The sequence below is a fragment of the Panthera tigris genome, chromosome C2 (genome assembly GCF_018350195.1).
Source record: "Panthera tigris isolate Pti1 chromosome C2, P.tigris_Pti1_mat1.1, whole genome shotgun sequence".
Taxonomy (NCBI): domain Eukaryota; kingdom Metazoa; phylum Chordata; class Mammalia; order Carnivora; family Felidae; genus Panthera; species Panthera tigris.
Window position 1 is genome coordinate 13069932 of NC_056668.1, and position 20587 is coordinate 13090518.

Consider the following 20587-nt stretch of genomic DNA (forward strand, 5'->3'; position numbering starts at 1 on the left):
TCTGGAAGGCAGCAGAAGAAAGCCCCATTCAGTTTGAATTTGCAGAAATTCAATCCGGTCGCGGGCGGCGGGAACAGATGCGAGCTCCGCTCCGCAGCCTGTGCACTTTCAAATCCCTCGTAGCCCCTCCTTCCCCCGCGCGCCACAGCCAAACTCGACCCTCGCTGGAGAGGGGAGGGCGCGGGGAGGGGAGCGGCGGAGTGGGCGGCGGAGGCACCTGAGCGCCAGACAGGGGGACCCCGCGCGGCCTCGCAGACGCGCGCTCCCGGGCCGCCGGAGTCGGGCTCCTCCGGCTGCGCCTCTCGCCCGGATTCTGGGCTTGGGCTTTCTGGACCTTTCGGCGATGAAATCCAACCCCCACCCCCAGCCGCACCCACCCGGGGCAGGAGGAAGGGAGGGCCGAGGGAGGGCTCTCGAAGCCAGTGGACTGGGGTTAGGTGCTGGGTGTCCAGTCCGGGGCCTGGCACACAGTAGGGCCCTGTGGACCCTGGATAGATGGGTCTGTCCGGGCTCGCGCGCAGACCGGATCGCTGGGTTGGAGGAGGAGCAGTCGCAACAATAATAGTGGCGGCAGCAACGTAGGAACCTGGGCGTTTGCTGCCTCTGCTTGTGCGTTTACACCTTTGCTTTCCATCGAAACGAAGCCGGTGATTGCAGGAGGAGGTGGATCCGCGCTCCCTGCTCCTGAAGGCTTTTGTTCTGTGCGCGCCGTGACTGTGCTCATCCCTCATAAACAAGTGCAGCTGCCCAGATGACTCTGATTTTCTCCAGCACCCCCAACGCCTTCCCGAACCAAACATGAAGAATCTCGGGAGGGAGAAGCTTGGGGGAGGGGGAGGTACGTGAAGGGAAGCGTTTACAAAATACTACCTGTTGAGCAGCCAGATAAAAGGCGCCGGCGTTTAATGCATACTTAACCCCTGGCATCGCATCAGAGTTGAAAGGAGGATTCGGTCCTAATCAAGTTCCTTAATTGACTTCTCGGTGAATGAGTGTGGCACGATCCCCGTCAGTGCTCTGATTTGGGGCGGGTGGGGCACAGCTGTCATTGATTCACTTGGGGGGTCCTCTGACCCATCTGAAAGGCAACGCAGAGAAACGCCCATTTTAAACAGATCTAATGTGGAACACGCTGTAGTCATCTACTCACAAGTTACGAGTCACCAGCCTCGTTAATGACTGAGCTTGTGTTTTCTGTCCGGCTTCTCATTGTCCCCGTTTTCCAGTATTACATGTTTTTCGAATGTTTTTTCTTGCTATGCTTACAAGGCTGTGCCACCACCCTGCCCCCCACAATTTCTGCAAAACCAATCCAATCGCTTTAATGCCTCTTGACTCAACAAATTTGAGGACAGTTACATGGGGGGGGGGGGGCGCTGTATGACCCGTGCTAGTGCATGCAAAGTAAAATGGCCAACAAATGTCTAGTGAATGAAGAATATAGAGCTCCCTTTGGGGTCATAACCATTCTGAATCACGTTTTGGAGTTTCCCCCAATGTTGTTTATTAATAAAGTATGATTTTTTTTAATTTTAAGACATTGTATATGAAAATTTGGAGGTTCCTTTATTATGGTATAAGGCACATTTCAGAGACAAAGTTATCTTCTGGGCCTTAAAAAAGTTAGCCTCAGGCACAAAAATGGTTGAAGATGTTTACAGTAGAGATTTTCTTTCCTTTTAATTATGCTGTCAGGGTAGAGGTCAGAAAAGGGGTGAAGAAGAGAGAAAATCCAGGGGCGCCTGGGCGACTCAGTTGGGTAAGCATCCGACTTCCACTCAGGCTATGATCTCACAGTTCGTGAGTTTGAGCCCAGGTCATGATCTCATGGTTTGTGAGTTTGAGCCCTACATCGGGCTCTGTGCTGATGGCTCAGAGCCTGGAGCCTGCTTCGGATTCTGTGTCTCCCTCTCTCTCTCTCTGCCCCTCCCATACTCATGCTTGCTCTCTCTCTCTCTCTCAAAAATAAACATCAAAAAATTAAAAAAAAAAAAAAGAAAAAAAAAGGGGTGCCTGGGTGGCTCAGTCGGTTAAGCGTCTGACTTCAGCTCAGGTCATGATCTCATGGTTCGTGGGTTCAAGCCCCGCGTCGGGCTCTGTGCTGACAGCTCGGAGCCTGGAGCCTGCTTCTGATTCTGTGTATCCCTCTCCCTCTGTCCCTCCCCTGCTCACACTCTGTCTCTGTCTCTCAAAAATAAATAAATGTAAAAAGAAATAAGAAGAAGAAGAGAGAAAATCCAGGCCCATTAAATCTTTTTCAAGCCTGATGCCTGGGTTTGATTCAAGTTCACTGCTAATTCCATCAGCTGGGATGAATGCCAAAGAGAAGTCCAAATCCTACCCCTGCCTGAGCTTAGGAACTGGCATTTGAACTACAGGTCCTATTCTCTGAAGTGGTCTTGGTTAAAAAGGAAACACCCCAGAAATTCCTTTATGTAAAACAAATTAGTACCCCAAACAATCTACTGCTCTCATAGATGTGCAGAAAACATGCGGTTGAAAAGCAACCGTGCAGCATTGAAGATTCTCTATGAATTATCCTCAACTAGATTTCTCATCCTCCTGAGGGATCTCCCTGGGCACTGCATTTCAGTGATCTTCCTCCAGAATAGGGCTTCCTCGCCTCTGCACCTCTCCTTATGCCAAGCCCACCGCACCAGTCTGCTGCCGACCCATTTCTACCCAGCACAGACGTTCCCTGTCCCATGATACCCTACCAGGGGCTCATCACGGCTCCAACCTCTTTTACTATATATCACTCATTTCATACTTGTGTGTACTGCATTACTTATCACGAGTGTCTTTCTCCCCTCTTAGGCTCACTGAGAACCTAAGGAGCTGTGCCTTAATTTATATTTTTTTTGCCCCAGGGCACCTAACACAGTGCCCAAGACGCAGTCCTTATTCAATAAATATTTGTTGAATAAATGAATGAAAGTAACCATTCGCTAATTCTCCAGTGAGTAGAGTTTCGTGCTCCTGACAGCAAAACTCCATCTGTCCCAGGGAGGAACATTTCTAGTAAGTCTCTAAAAGCATTTGCAGTTAGATTGTTGGTTGCCGTTGAGAGGTCGACTGAAACCACTTGTCTTGCCAAAGATGAGCCAGTGTGTAACTTGGGTGAGTGACCCCTGTAAGAAACATGACCGATTACGGTGGCCTGGAAAGCCACAAAAAGCTTTGTCCCATGGACTCGTACCAGCCGCTTCCTTCCTTCCCATTCCCTCCCTCCATATGGCTGGTGACGGTCTCTGTGCTCCCACAGAACACCAGCTAGGAGACCCAGCTGGAAGCAGTCAAAGACAATTAGAAGTAATCAGGCTGGCACGGCCAGGAAATGAAAGTTGGCTAGAGGGGGTTAGGCTGGCAGAAGCCGGCTGGTGACTGGAGAAGGAACCGAGAGTGAAGCAAAGACAGCAGGCACGAATAAACTCTGCCTGGAAGACATTTTGTAAGCTCTGCTCGTTAATTCTCCCCGACGAAGCTGCCAATAAATTCTAGAGGCAGGATTTGCACCCATGTCCCCAGAGTTCATGTCCGCCATTATTGTGTCACAACATCCAGCTGCTGAATGCGCCCCGTGCAGGGCTGAGGAAGGAAGGATTCTTCAGAAATAAAGGCGTGTGTGGAAGCGGCCTAGTGTCGTGCCGGAGAGCAAGCTGCCTGCCACACCCCACAATGAAGCACTTCTCTGGAAATGAATCGTGACTCACCCCCTCTCTGTGCCTCGGTTTCCTTTATCTGTAAAGCTGCGATATTAAGGAAGTAGGAAGATTGAGTGAGATTGTGCACCCAAGGCCTTCAGCCTGGTGCCTGGCACTTATAAGCATCTAGTGACCATTATCAATACTCCTTTTGATACCTTTATTAATAGTACATTAACAATTAATTAATACTAATTAATTAATTAATTATTATTTTAAAATATTATTAATAAATATTATATATGGTATATTATTATATGATATATTATATATCATATATAAATATGTATATAAATATATAATAAATATAATGATATAATATATCATATATGATATTTATATAAGATTAATATTAATATTAATACATATTTTAAAATATTAATGATTAACACTTAATTAATAATTAATTAATACTACATTAATACATCTCAACACTGAGAGAAGTCATGTGAGAATGCCCCAGAATTCCACCCGCACAATTGTCTCTGTTGCTGAGAAACTCAAAGCATTTTCTCCAGGTTGGACTTCTTCCCTGAATCCAGGCTTGTGTAGCCAGTCTTCATCTCCACAAGGCTGTCTGCTGGGATCTCAGACTGAACCTGGGCTCACCACACACACACACACACACACACACACACACACTGCTCCTTTCCTAGGGTTTCACCCCAAGTGCTCCCTGAATCTAAGGTTCAGCCTTTGCTTCCTCTCCTTCCCGACCCTCAGCAAATCCTACGGGCTCTGCCTTCATGATACCCCGCACCTGACCTCTTCTCACTACCCTCACCTCTGGCACCCCCTTCAAGCCGCCATCCTCTCTCCTCCCCTGACTGCCATCCTGTTCTCCCACACCAAAGCCAAAGCCACCTCTTAAAAATGGGAATCAGCTCACACCAGCTCCCCGGCCCAAACCCTTTAATGGGCCCCCACCACAAAAAGATCGCCCGAAGGGCTTATCCTGGGGCGGCCCCTGCCTCCCCCTTCAGTGCCTGGCCTCCCAAGACCAGCTGCACATCCCTCTCCCTCTTCCTTCAAGCCACCAAGCTCGTTTCCACTTCAGATCCTTTGTCCTTGCCGCTCCCTCCACCAGCAACACGTTTCTTCTAGAACTTTGAATGGTCTGTCCCTCCCTTCACTCATGGCTCTGCTGTCTCGATCTGAGAGCTGTCCTCTTCCCCCACACCCTGTGCAATGCTTCCTCGAGCCATTCATCAGGAGCTACAGAAGAGCGCACATGAGCTTATATGTTTACTGCCTCTCACTCCCTGCAGAACTTAAGGTCCACAAAGCCAGGACCTCTCTGATTCCCAACCCGCGTGCACACCTGGCATGTTGCGGGTGCTCAACACCCGACGATGTGTAACGTCATCTAACTCCTGATCCGCCCTGGGAGAGAGGAGAGAGCCCCTGGACTTTGGGTGGCATGGCGCCTGGAGCGTGATGGAGCATGGATGGCTCCAAGTCTGCCCTCCTACGGCTGCTTCTCAGCAGCACTGAGCTGATGTTCAGGACAAGGAGGGCCCATTCTTTGAACAAGTGCTGATGGCCACCCCTAGGAGAGCCAGCCTGTCACCACGATTGGTTTCCATCAGTCCTGAAGAGCCAAAGGTCATGGCTATTTCAGTAAGAAAAAGGTGTCTCCCACCTCCCAGCCATAGGGGACCCAAGGCTTTAGGACTCTACATCTTGAGGTTTGCCTGCATCTTCCAAATTCCAGACAGAGGCTATTAAGAAGGAATGAAGGTTAGAATATTCTACAGGAAGAGGGCCTCACACGCAATCCCCTGGACTGTTTCTCCTTGCTTGAATTTCTTATCTTCTGTAAAGTCACTATCAGCATCACTCCTGTGACCTACGAAGCATCCTGCCCTATAAGGGACCCGAGCTCCTTGTCTTATGTCTTCACTTCTCTGACCTCACTTTCCCTGTTCAAGCTGCCCGCACGCTGCTCCCCACGGGTTACCGCAGTGGGCCCTTTACATGGTCATCAGTCCCCTGAAATATCGTTCCTGCAGATATCTGAAGACCGGGCTCCCTTACCACCTTTGCGTCTTCACTCAAGCGTCCCCTACTCTGCAAACCTGTGTCTGACCTCTTCATTTACCGTGCAAATTCCCCCCCAACTCCCTATTTTCCCTTCTCTGCTTTTTTTTTTTCTTCACAGCCCTTAACACCATGTGACAAAAGCTGTGTTTTCTCTTACTTATTTTGCTGACGATCTGTCTTCCTTCCTAGGATGGAGGTTCCATGAGGGCTGGGATTTTTGTTAAGTGCTGTATGCACTTAGGAAGTACTCAGTACAGATTTGCTGTGGTTGAATGAATTTGTAATTCACAGGGTCTCCCGCTGCAGAGGAGAAGACTGTAATACACGAGAAAGTAGAAAAAAAGAAACACGACAAAACCGAGTTCCGCTGGAGAAAGCATGCGTCATAAAGACACATTTTAAAAAAATCAATATTCATGCCACAAAGATAAACCTCCATACAAAGCTCCACATTTGTATTATGGCAGGAAGGGAAAGGCTATTATTAGCACTAAAGTCTTGAAACTTATGGCCTCCATTTATGGGTGCTGCTGCCTGTCCATTTCTTGCCGGCGACTAGGCAGAACCAGGCAGCATTAAGCGTCTCCAGTGGGACCCAGAGAAGGAGCACACGCAATGGGGCAACTCTAAAATGTATCCAGGGGGTGGGGAAGGGGTGAGAGGAAGAGCCCTCTGGAACTGAGAATAGTCACCAGTCACAAGAGGGGCATTGGGGCAGACTGATGGCAGAAGCCTGCTCTGGGCAGTCAGGTGGCCAGACTCAGCTGAGGAGAGGCAGGCGCCCCCTGCCGGTTGACTCGGCTCTGCTTTCGCTCCACGGACCGAGAGGAAGCCCAAAGGAACCACAGACAGAACACCAGTGTGGAAACCAGAACCTCCCTCACCAGCTGGCTCTGTGACCCTGAGCAGGGCGCTTCTCACCTGTGATCGTCAGTTTTTCTCCATCTAATAGCTCCTGTCTGTCCTTCCTAGCCCCCAGAACAGTTGCAGGGATAAAATAAGGCAAACACAGGTGAATGCGCCACAAAAACAGAGACTATCTTGGTTATTGTTGTCTTACGTCAAAATGGAAAGGTGTCTGGGACATAGATTAGAAAACAATAAATTTAAAAATAAGTAACGAACTAAACAAACAAATAAATAAAGTGAAGAGTTGACAAGACGTGGCTGTTTAGCGCCCCTTCCTTTCAAGGGGGAGGTTTTCTGGTGGTCCCTGGCATGGCTATAACTATCTTTATACTTTGTGCCCACTGTCTTAGGTCCAACCACATGCCCCTACCTCAGACCTCCTTAACCCCGATCTTCCAATTTTTCTCTTCCCAGGCTTCTGATCAACTGGCCAACCCATTTGTTGCTGCCCATGGGTCTCTGTGTATAGAAAGATAGATGGATGGGTTATAGATATTCCCCATCTAGACCAGGTATAAGCAAGTGTACCACAGAAACTCCACCCACTAGAAGGAATTCACTTCGCTGCTGTCTTTAAGGCCAAGATGTGGGCAGCCACAGTGTAGTCACTGTCTGTTTTTTGGCTTATACCCACACACCCCGTCCAAGAGCCAAGCTCCTGCTTCTTCCTCCTCCATCAATGTGTCATAGGGGATTTCCCTTCCCAATGTAGCCGTAGGTGTGGACAACGGGTTGTGCAAACAATGGTGCAGGTTATGGAGGTCTAAGCTGCCTGCTTATATAGCTTGCTTGGACCCCCCCCCCCCCCACACACACACACATGTTCAATTCTGGAGGCAGAACTTCTATCTTGCAGTGGAGGCTGCTGAGCCCAGGGGGGTCTTATAACCTCATGACGCTGATAGAATCCAGCCTATGAATAGCAGTTCTGGAGGTATGGTCACTTGGTGTCCCATATACAGATGCTCTATCTCTCTCAGGGTCCAGTAGTGATGATGCACCAGGAGCCCCTTTTTGAAGAATGTGAAATTCCCCCACGGCAACTGCATGGCCTCGCTCCAGAATCCGAGACGTCTGCTTTATGATTCTCCCATCGGGACTTATTGTCAACTGCCCGTAGTGGTCTTTTCTCACCACTGATGTCTCTAGTAGCTTGGGGGTCTGCTGGCTCGTATGGTCTATGCAAGCAGGGACACTTGCACGGCAGCCTGGATCTCCTCCAGAGTCCTCCCTCTGGGCCTAGCAGCTGGCAGCCTTCTGTGTAACCCAGTCTGTGGGTCAGAAGAATATTCTCGGGTATGGAATATGCCACCTCCAGGAATTACAGGACCTACAAGCATTGTGCTTCCTTCTTTGTCGTGGGAGGTGTGAGGTGCAATCATGCATCCTTTATTACAGAGGGCACACTCCAGCCGGCCTCAGACCACTGGATTCCTACAGTGTAGGAGCTTAAAACAGCAATAAATATTCATTATCTTACGGAGTTTCCATGGATAAGGAACTTGGGAGTCACTTGCCTGGGAGATTCTGGCTCAGAGTTTCTCATTAGGTTGCAGTCGAGATATGGGCTGGGGCTACAGTCATCTGAAGGCTTGACTGGGGCTGGAAGATCCTATTCCAAGATGCATGGCTGGAAAGTTCATGCCAGCTGTAGCAGGTAGTTTCAGGTCCTTGTCACATAGGACCTCTCCAAAGGGTAGTTTGACTATCCTCATGACAAAGCAGTTGGCTTCCCGCAAATGCAGTGATATTTAAGAAAAGGCAAGGTGGAGGGGCTCCTGGGTGGCTCAGTCAGTTAAGCCTCTGACTTTGGCTCAGGTCATGATCTCATGGTTTGTGAGTTCGAGTCTCTATGCTGACAGCTCAGAGCCTGGAGCCTGCTTCGGATTCTGTGTCTCCCTCTCTCTCTGCCCCTCCCCTGCTTGTGCTGCCTCTCTTTCTCTCAGAAATAAATAAACATTTAAAGAAATGTCTTTTTAAAGAAAGGACAAGGTAGAAGCCTCAATATCATCTTCCCTCTTTTATTGTTTTAGTTGACAGTTTAAAATTACGTGTATTTAAGGAATACAACTTGATGGTTTTATATATTAAACACTGACATATTCACCACAATCAAGTCAATGAACATATGATATCATCACCACACCTACTTGCCTTCTTTGTGCCTGTGGTTGAGAACGCTTATGATCTTCCCATGTAGCAACTTTCAAGTCTATGATACAACATTGTTAACTATAGTCACATTGTAGTACATTAGATCTCCAGAACTTCCTTATCTTAAATAACTGAAACTTTGTACCCCTTGACCAACTTCTCCCCATATTCCCTTCCCCCAACCCCTGGTAACTACCATTTTACTCGGTTTCTTTGAGAGTGGCTATTTTATTTTATTTTATTTTTAATGTTTATTTATTTTTGAGAGAGAGACAGAGAGACAGAGCATGCGTGGGGGAGGGGCCGAGAGAGAGGGAGACACAGGATCTGAAGCAGGCTCCAGGCTCTGAGCTGTCAGCACAGATCTCGACCTGGGCCAAACTCACAGACCACAAGTTCGTGACCTGAGCTGAAGTCGGATACTTAACTGACTGAGCCACCCGGGTGCCCGAAGATTGGCAATTTTAGATTCCACATGTAAATGACAGCATGGAAAATCTGTCTTTCTGCATCGAGCTGATTTTACTTCGCATAATGTCTTCCAGGCCCACCTATGTGGTTGCAAATGGCAGGATTTCTTTTTTCTTTCTTTCTTTCTTTTTTTTAATGGCTGAATAACATTCCATTGCATATATACACTTCCTTTTTTTTTTTTTTTTTTAATTCATCTGTGGACATTTAGGTTGTTTCCATATCTTGGCTCTTGTGAGTCCTGTTGAAATGAACACAGAAGTGCAGAGATGAGTTTCCCTTTTCTCCGCCTCCTTTCCAACTTTGGTTATCTTTTGTCTTTCTGAAACTAGCCCTTCTACCAGGTAGGAGGTGGTATCTTGTGGCTTCAAGTTGCAGTTCCTTGATGATGAGTAAGGCTGAGCACCTTTTCACGTACCTGTTGGCCATTGTGTGATTTATTTTGAGAAATGTCTAATCAGGTCCTTTGCTCATTTGTAAATCAGGATGTCTGTTCCTTTGCTATTGGGTTGCATGAGTTCTCGTACATTTTGAAGACTCATCCCTTCTCGGGTACATAAACCATATTTTCTCCCATTCCGTAGATTGCCTTTTCATTTTGTTGATTGCTTCTTTTGCTGGGCAGAAGCTTTTTAGTTTGGTGTGGTCCCATTTGCCTATTTTTACTTTGGTTGCTTATGCCTTTGATGTCAGATCCCTCCCCCCCAAATAACAATAATGACTGCCCAGCTTGTTAGGCCCAATATCCCAAGAGAGTGCTCCCAAGTTGATAAGCTCTTCCTTATCCAACTTTATGTTCCACTCTCCCTGATCCAGAACCTGCGAATCCAGTTCCTTCCGTTCTGTTTTTGGCTTCAGCCAACACATGTTGGCTAAGTCCTACAGCTTCTTCAACATATGGTCACATTGCTCCCTTATTCAGACCAGCCCTTCACCGGCTGTGTTAGGTTGTGACTTAACCCTAGCGACCGGCCTCTTGGCCAGGAAGGGAGATCGGATTAGGCTTTGCATCATCCTCCAGCAAGGGGGCTGTCCTAGCCCTAGGCAGGGAGATGAGACTATGAGTTCTCTGGTGCCCAAGAAATGCGAACACTAAGTGCTGTCTTTAGATCAAAAGCATAAAATTCAAAGCAACAACTAATCTCAAAAGAGAAACAATAAAAAATAGGTGCAGCGACACTTGCACAAACAAATCTAAATGCACAACAGCCAATTCAGAGTCCAGACTTGCAGCAAAACGTGTATTAAAGATTTCAGTGAGGTCTACCTTACAACCTGAAGTATAGCTTTTCAGTGATAACACTACATAGTACAAAAGAAAATAGTGGTGACTGGCCAATGGTCTGCGTCTGCCCTTAAGAGAATGTTGAAGACTACTGAGGAAGAAAAATCCAGGCACCAAGGTAAAAGCAAAAACTCAATGGAAATACTCTGAGAGGAGATACTGGGCATCCCCCCCCCCCCCGCCCCATTTAATCCTCAGGAAAAAGAAATGTGAGAAGGAGCTGTCATTCATGAGCTGAGAGAGTGGAGTAGTTCTATTTCAATTTATTTATGCTGTCCATGAGTTCCTGGGCTTCCTGGAATTTTAATTAAGAATAAAGATATTTTAGGGGCGCCTGAGTGGCTCAGTCAGTTAAGCGTCTGACTTCGGCCCAGGTCATGATCTCGCGGTTAGTGAGTTTGAGCCCCGCATTGGGCTCTGTGCTGACAGCTCAGAGCCTGGAGCCTGTTTCAGATTCTGTGTCTCCTTCCCTCTCTCTCACTTCCTCCCCTGCTTGCACTTGTCTCATGCTCTCTCTCTAAAATAAATATTTTTAAAAAAATTTTTTAAGAATAAAGATATTTTAGAAATATTTTTCATAATTTTTGCAAACTCTAAACAGGATCAGATAGGTCCAACTATCATGTGGACCTGAAACTTGGTGTGGGGACTATGGAAACATGTGGAACTTCTCACAGGCAGCAGGAGAGACACTTGAGTTGCCATGTTTCATGGCATCTGAGTTATGGATATAAACCATCATCATTATGAGGGTGGACTTCTTTGCAAAGGGACTTCTGTATCCTATAAAAATGACAGGAAATAATACAAACACTCCTAAGTACCCATGGTTATCCTTCAGAGCCCAAACATCCCAGAATCCCTGTTGACCTCACCCAGCTAGGACACCGTGTTACAAATGCATACTCCTTGAGTTATTCTAGTCCCAAAGTCCTAGCTGATACAAAGTACAAATGCTTCGGTATAACAGAAATTTGGTTGGTCTGACTAAAAAAAATAAAATAAAATAAAAAATATTGCCTCAATCAGTTGCATGAATTTACATGAACTAATTTGAACTAATTTGAGGAAAAAAAATATTAAAAAAAAAAAGATCTTCGGGGCCCCTGTGTGGCTCAGTCGGCTAAGCGTCTGACTTCAGCTCAGTTCATGATCTTGCGGTTTGTGAGTTCAAGCCCCACATCGGGGTCCGTGCTGACAGCTGAGAGCCTAGAGCCTGCTTTGGATTCTGTGTCTCCCTCTCTCTCTGCCCCTCCCCTGCTCGTGCTCTGTCTCTCTGTTTCTCAATAATAAATAAAGATTTAAAAAAAATTTTTTTAAGAACTTCAATCATTAGTTTATTTTACTTTTTTAAACTCAATGTATACCCCTTAATGCACACATTTTCACCTTCTTTCCAGAATCAGAGAAGTAACTGGGAGAAAGTGCCAATTCCTCTAAGGTACCGGTCAGGAAAATGAGAAAGCAAGATGTGAGCTCATAGTCACAAACTCACTCATAGAAAACTGTGGCTGAACCAAGATTCTAACTACACCAAAGGATTCCTCATGATATCAAAAATCACGTAACTAACACAAAAGAGGACACGCTAGAAGGGCAAGAATTTAGAAAGACATAGTAGGAAACCCCAGCTGAACAAAGATCTCAATACTGTTCATTAGAGGCTGGCATCGAGAATAGCGACAAGATCATTGAAAATCTGAAACCCTGCTACAGAGTAGTCATCTGCTGCTCTTATAATACTGCCAAAGAGAAAGAATACAGATCATCTCAATGGATGCAAAAAAAAAGCGTTTGACAAAATTCATGACAAAAGGTTCCAATAAACTGGGTCTAGAGGTAGCATACCTCACCATAAGAAACGCCACGTATAATAAGCCCACAGCTGACATCATACTCAACAATGAGAAACTGAAGCCTTTTCCTTTAAGATCAGGAACAGGACGAAAGTCTCCATTTTCAGCATGGTACTTACTAGAAAGAGTAATAAGAAAGAGAGGAAGAAAGAAAGAAAGGCAGAGAGAGAAGAAGAAAGAAAGAAAGAAAGAAAGAAAGAAAAAGAAAGAAAGAAAGAAAGAAGAAAGAAAGGAAGGAAGGAAGGAAGGAAGGAAGGAAGAGGGAGGGAGAGAGAGAGAGAGATCCAAACCAGAAAGTAAGAAGTAAAACTGCCTCTATTTGCAGACGACTATATAAAGATGACATACTATATATAGAAAACCCTAAAGGCTCCACCGAAAACTGTTAGAACTAATAAAAAATTCAATAGTCATAGGATGCAAAATCAATGTATAAAAATCAGTTGTTTTTATACACTAACAGCAAACTGTCAGAAAGAGAAATTAAGAAAACAATCCCATTTACGATTGCATCAAAAAACAAAAAAAAAACAAAAAAGCCCTAGGAATAAACTTAACCAGAGGTGAAATATTTGTACACTGGAAACTTTAAGGTATTGATGGAAGAAATTGAAGAAGACATAAATAAATGAAAAGATATTTCATGCTCATGGACTGGAAGAATTAATATTGTTAAAATGCCCATACTCCCAACACAATCTACAGATTCAACACAAGCCCTATCGAAATTCCAATGGTATTTTTCACAGAAAAAGAAAAAAATTCTAAAATTTGTATGGAACCACAGAAGACCATAAATAGCTCAAGTAATCGTGACACAGAGAAATAGAGCTGAAAGAATCATGCTCTCTGCATTCAAAGTATATTACAAAGCTCTGGTAATCAAAACAGCATGGTATTGGCATAAAAACAGACACATCTGTCAGTGGAACAAAACTGAGGGCCCAGACATAAACCCACACATTTATGATCGATTAATTTATGACAAAGGTGGCAAGAATATACAATGGGGAAAGGATAGTCTCTTCAATAAATGGTGTTGGGAAATCTGCACAGATTGTGTCTATGCACCAAGAATGCAACTGAACCACAATCTTACACCATACGCAAAAATCAACTCAAAATGGAATTAAGTCTTGAAGATAAGAAACCATAAAAGTCCTGGAAGAAAAGATAGGCAGTGAGGTCCTGGATAACAACATCTTGACAACGATTTTTTGGATGTGATACAAAGAACAAAAGCAATGAAAGCAAAAATAGATAATTAGGACTACATCAAACTAAAAAAGGCTTTATACAGCAAAGGAAACCATCAACAAAAATAAAAAGACAACCTAAAGAATGGGAAAAATATTTGCCAACAATATAATAGATAAGGGGCTAATATCCAAAGGATATAAAAAACATGTGCAACTGAATAACAAAACAAAACAAAAAACACGACTGACTTTAAAATGAGCAGAGGAACTGAACGAATGTTTTTTGAAAGAAATATACAAATGGCCGGCAGGTACATAAAAAGATGCTCAACATCACTAATCATCAGGAAACACAAATCAAAACTACAATGAGATATCAACTCACACCTGTTAGAAATGGTTATCATCAGGGATCTTGGGTGGTTCAGTCAGTTGGGCATCTGACTCTTGGTTTCAGCTCATGTCATGATCTCATGGTTCATGAGTTCAAGCCCACGTGGGGCTCTGCTCTCACAGTGCAGAGCTTGCTGGGGATTCTCTATTTTTCTCTCTCTTCCTCGCTCCACTCATGCACATTCTCTCTCTCTCTCTCTCTCTCTCTCTCTCAAAATAAATAAATAAACTTTAAAAAAAAAAAAAGAAATGGTTATCATCAAAAAGTCACGGGATAACAAATGTTGGCAAAGATTTGGAGAAAAAGGACCTTGTACACTGTTGATGGAACTGTGAATTGGCACAGCCACTGTGAAAAATAGTATGCAGCCTCCTCAAAAAATTAAAACTAGAACTACCTTATGACCCAGCAAATCCACCTCTGACGTTATTATCTGAAGGAAATGAAATAATTATCTTGAGATATCTGTACTCTCATGTTCATTGCAGCATTACTTAAAATACCTAAGACATAGAAACAACCTAAGTGTCCATCCACAGATGAATGAATAAAAATGAGATTATATATTATATGTATCATTTTATACAATGATGGGGGCCTGGGTGGCTCAGTCAGTTAAGTGTCTGACTCTTGATTTCAGCTCAGGTCATGCTCTCACGGTTCGTTAGATCAAGCCCTGTGTTCAGCTTCAGATTCTGTCTCTGCCCCTTCTCTCTCTGCCCCTCCCACACACTCTCACTCTCTCTTTCTCCCTCAATATAAATAAACTTAAAAAAAAATTCTCATAACAATCAGAAAAACTAAAAGGCAACCAACAGAATGGGAGAAGATATTTGCAAATGACATATCAGATAAAGGGTTAGTATCCAAAATCTATAAAGAACTTACGAAACTCAACGCCCAAAAAGCAAATAATCCAGTGAAGAAATGGGCACAAGACATGAATAGACACTTCTCCAAAGAAGACATCCAGATGGCCAACCGACACATGAAAAAATACTCCACATCACTCATCATCAGGGAAATACAAATCAAAGCCACACTGAGATACCACCTCATGCCTGTCAGAATGGCTAACATGTACAACTCAGGCAACAACAGACGTTGGCAAGGATGCGGAGAAAGAGGATCTCTTTTGCATTGTTGGTGGCAATGCAAGCTGGTGCAGCCACTCTGGAAAACAGTATGGAGGTTCCTCAAAAAACTAAAAATAGAACTACCCTACGACCCAGCAATTGCACTTCTAGGTATTTATCCATGGGATATAGGTGTGCTGTTTCGAAGGGACACATGTACCCCCATGTTTATAGCAGCACTATCGACAATAGCCAAAGTATGGAAAGAGCCCAAATGTCCATCGATGAATGAATGGATAAAGAAGATGTGGTATATATACACACACAGTGGAGTATTACTCAGCAATCCAAAAGGATGAAATCTTGCCATTTGCAACTACGTGGATGGAACTGGAGGGGATTATGCTAAATGAAATTAGTCAGTCAGAGAAAGACAAAAATCCTATGACTTCACTCATATGAGGACTTTAAGAGACAAAACAGATGAACATAAGGGAAGGGAAACAAAAAGAATATAAAAACAGGGAGGGGGCAAAACACAAGAGACTCATAAATATGGAGAACAAACTGAGGGTTGCTGGAGGGGTTGTGGGAGGGGGGATGGGCTAAGTGGGGGAGGGGCACTAAGGAATCTACTCCTGAAATCATTGTTGCCCTATATGCTAACTAATTTGGATGTAAATTTTAAAAAATAAAAAATTAAATTAAAAAAAATTTTTAAAAACTAAAAAAAAAAAATTCTCATTACTAGAAAAAAAGTCACTACCTGTATATGAAGTAGTGGATATTAACTAAACTTGTTGTGGTAACCATTTCACAATACCTACATATGTCAAATCGTTATATTGTACACCTTAAACTAAGACAATGTTATATGTCAATTACATTTCAATAGAACTGGGCAAAAAGAAAATTACTATAAATCATTTTATATTTAATATAAAGACTTGGAGCCGTTAGTATTTTATGCCACCAATCTCATTTGCTCTAAGGAAGATAGACACGCAAACAGATAGATGTGTGTTTTAGACGCCATCTTCCCGATACGTTAAAGAAGTTAAACATCACCCTGGCTAAGCTATGAAACCAACTGATTCATAGAATGTGCAAATTTTAAGCATGTAGCACTTAAAAAACCACTTTAGGGAGAGCTTGATTACACACAGATCATAAATTGTAACTGCAGCTATAGCCACCTAAGATATATGAGATATGATATGATACGATGATATGACACGATACGTGACAACATACTTCTTTACTCTGAAACTTTAGTGAGACTATAAAAACTAGATTATGTATCAGTATAACACCCACCGTTAATATAACTAAGGGTGTGCAAAAATGAAAGAAACTGGATGATCCCCAACAAGATTAAAACTCACGGACTACTCTCGTGTTCTAAGGAATAAGGTGTCAAGACCACTGTCATGAAACTAAAAACTTGAATTTTCTCTTAGTGTACATCTAGACTCTGGGGTCTTGTTCAAACTAGTTTACAAGTCATGGGTAATGTGTAACAGTCACGCCTCTCACCGTGCAATTTTCTTTGCTCCTTAGAACTGAGATGAATTGGTTTGCAGTGGGATTCAATTACTGGGGACACACTCCATTTTAAATCCGAACATTTTTGCAAAGATGTGATATTTTTAGACAACCTCCTGGTGTTTCTTTTCAGAAGCACCTCTGATTTTATTGCAATATCAACTATAAAAAAACCCCTAAATATAAACATTTAAAAACAGATGAAAATACATTTATGCTTTATTGTTTTAAAGAAAATAAATGCATGTCGAAACTTGCTATAAGACTTTTGTTGAATGTTCAGTTTTGATTCCTCAAAAGTGAGAAAATCATGGTGTATGAAAATATTTCCGAGATCTTGGAAACACACATCCCTTTTGACCCAGAAATTTTACTTCTAGGAATTTGTCTTTGAAAGAATTTCTAGAGAAGAGTTCAAAGACATGCACACAAATATGTTTATTGCAGTATTTACTTATCGCAAAGTACTGGGGAAAATCCAATTGCCTAATAAGGGAAAATCCAATTGCCTAATAAATAAATAAATAAATAAATAAATAAAATACGGTGCCTCCAAAACGTGCAACTACAGAGCCCTATTTTGGGCTGGAAGAAAACCTGGGGACGTGGGAAAGTCATAATGTTAAGTGGAAAATATTATAATGCTAATGGCACTTATAGAAGTAATCGTTGAGCAAGAAGAACATAGACAGTCCATGTGTTGAGAAAATATTTTAATAGCAATTATCTCTAGGGAGTAGAATAAGTAACATTTATTTTGTTTGGCTTAGGCTTTTCTGTGCATGCAATCAACAAACATTTCTTGAGTATCTTCTATGCACTAGGAACCGTGTTAGGTGCCGAGCATGTGAGATAGTGTGAACATATCACCTGAATTTTTTTTTCCAGTGTTGTTGAAACACACTGGAAATAGACCTTTGTGCAAGTTTAAAGTACAACGTGATGATTTGGTATATATAATAGTGAAATAATTAACACAATAAGGCTAGTTAACGCATCTATTATTTCACATAGTTGCTCTGGGTGGGGGGGAGGTGGGGCAAGGACACTTAAGGTGGATTCTTTTAGCAAATTTCAAGTATACAATACAGTATTGTTAATTAGAGTCACCACGCTGTGCATTAGGTCCCCAGAACTTGTTCTCTTATAACTGGAAGTTTGCATGCTTTGACCATCACCACCCACTTCTCCCAACCCTCAACCCCTGGAACCACCGATGTACTCTATGTTGCAACGCTTTTGCATTTTTTCTGATTCCACAATAAGTGAGATACAGCATTTTCTTTCTCCGTATGACTTATTTCACTTAGCATAGTGCTCATGCGGTCCATCATGTTGTCCCCAAATGGCAGAATTTCCTTCTTTTTTTATGGCTGAATATTCTAGTGTATATGCTGCATATTTTTTTCATCAATTTTTTAAAATCTTCTCTGATTGAGAGATCTGTGCTCTCTCCTCTTGAATCTGAGTCCAAGATGGTTGCCACCACTGGAGTACGACAGAGGTGATACGCTGTGGCTTTTGAAATTAGGTCATAACAGGCCAAGCCACTTCTGCCTGGCTCTCTCTGAAGGCTCACTGCCCAAAAACAGCCCTCGAAAACTCCCTTTATGAACCCATCCTATCAGACGCCCTATGAGACACCCAGGTCCCATGGGAGGCCGTGCCTAGGTGCTGCCGGCAAAGTCTCAGCTGCGTGCAAACCTCAGCCAGCCCAGCCCAGGAGCCAGGCAGATGAGTGCAGGAGCCCTCTGACAAAGAGCTCCTGCAGACTTAACCCTTCCAACCCCTGGCCTTGAGTCCTGCCAACTGAGCCCAACACTTGCTAGAGTAGAGAACCCGCATCCTCATGATGCTTTTTCCAAATTCCTCCCCCACACAATGTGTGAGCACAATAAAATGATTGCTGTGTAATTCACTTTGTTTGTTACACAGCAAAGACAACCAGAACAGCATGTAACAGTGAATGATATGCCCTGGTAGACAAGGTACATAACGAAAAAGATACCAAGCGAGACAGTTACAGATGATCGCAGTGATGGAGAAAATAGAAGGCTACGGGTTTTCTCCATTGCATTTATCACTATCTGCTGTACTGTATAATTTATTTTGCCTATTTATCTGGTCTATTTATTCATCAAAATTCTGCAGAGAAACAGAACAAATAGGGTGTGGTGTTTGTGTGTGTGTGCACAGAAAGAGAGAGGTGTATTTTAAGGAATTGGCTCACATGATTATGGAGGCATTGGCAACCCCAACATCTGCAGCAGGCTGGAGGTAGACTTCTTTCTTCTGCGGCCGTGGTCAGTCTCTTCTCTTCAATCTCTTCAACTGATTGGGTGAGGCCCACCGGCACGGTGGGGGATAATCTGCATTACTCAAAGCCTACAGATCTACTTGTTAATCACACCTGAAAAATACTTTCGTGGCAACATCTAGACTGGTGTTGGATCCAAAAATCTGGGCACCATGGCCTCACCAAGTTGGCACACAAAATTGACCATCACAGGGGTGCGTGAGTGTCTCACTCGGCTGAGCATCTGACGCTTGATTTCAGTTCAGGTCATGATCCCAAGGGTGTGGGATCAAGCCCCTCATGCTTAGGATTCTCTCTCTTCCTCTGCCCCTCACCCCTGCCTGCTCTCTCTCTCTCTCTCTCTAAAATAATAATTTAAAAAACATTAACAATCACATCTGTTGTTTGACCCTCACCCCTAGAAAAGTAACATCCCTGTGGGCAGCTATTCTTATCTGTTGGATCCACTGTTCCGACGCATAGAACATGCCTGGCACATCGTGGACACTTATTGAATATTTGTGGAATCACGAAGTAAGCGTGTGAATTGACTAGGGCAGTCACTTTATTGGGGTGCTGAGGGGAGACCTCTCAGAGGAGGCAATTTATCTGGACCAAGACCCAAAGACTGAGAAGGAGTAAGTCATGTGAAGAGCCTTGAAGACAAAGAGACCCACGACTGCCACAGCACAGAGGTAGGAGTGAGCACATTCACAGAAGGAAGGTGCTCCCTGTGGCTGGAGCCCTGGGAACAAGGGCAATGAGAGATGGTGACGGAGAGAGAGCAGAAGGCGGCCATTAGAGTCTTGCAGCCAAGGCAGCTTTGCACAAGTTCGAGAAAGGCACCTTCCGCTGGGAGTGGAGGTTCACCCAGCGGGCAGGACACAAAACAGGTCAGGTGGGATGTCAGCCCCGGACCACGTCGGACATGCATCCCAAGCAGGACCCTCACTGCCCAACTGTACCCCATGGCTTTGCTTATAGCTCATCATAAGGAGCCTGGACTTTGTTCTTAGGACCCACGGGAGTGACGAGTTTTGACCCACACTTTGACAATTCGAGTCTGGCTTTTCGGAAACGGGCAGAAGCGGGAAGGCCCTAAAAAGGCTCCTGTGCAGATGAGTGAGTGACAAAGGCCCCTGGGGGGAGTGGCATGGACACAGAGTGGCGGGAGGGGAACAGATTTGACGTCTACTTTGGGAATCGGGCTGACGGGTCTTCATGAGAGATTCGGTGTGGGCAAGACAACGGGAGAGGGGAGAGGGGGAGAAACGGAAAATAGTCAGCAGTGGCCCTGAGTGTGGGGCTCTGGCAGCCGGGCAGGGGTGGGGGGTGCCTGACCACCACCGGCCAGCCTGGTGAGGAGCACGGTGTCCGGTGGAGGGTAGCGTGCACAGTTGGGCGCAGAGATCAGGAGATCTATCAGACACCCGGGGGATGTAAGTACGCTTTTGGACATGCAAACCCGGAGCTCAGAAGAGAAGACCTGGAAGATGGTGTAAATTGGGGGGGGGGGGGGGGATAAATATCATCGTCTAAAATATAAAAGTGCATCACGTTGAAGTTCCTTGCCATTAGAAACAGTTGGCACACCGGGAAGGGAAAATGGAAGATAAATCCATGAAGGGAGGATCGTCAATTAAAGGGTGGGCAGA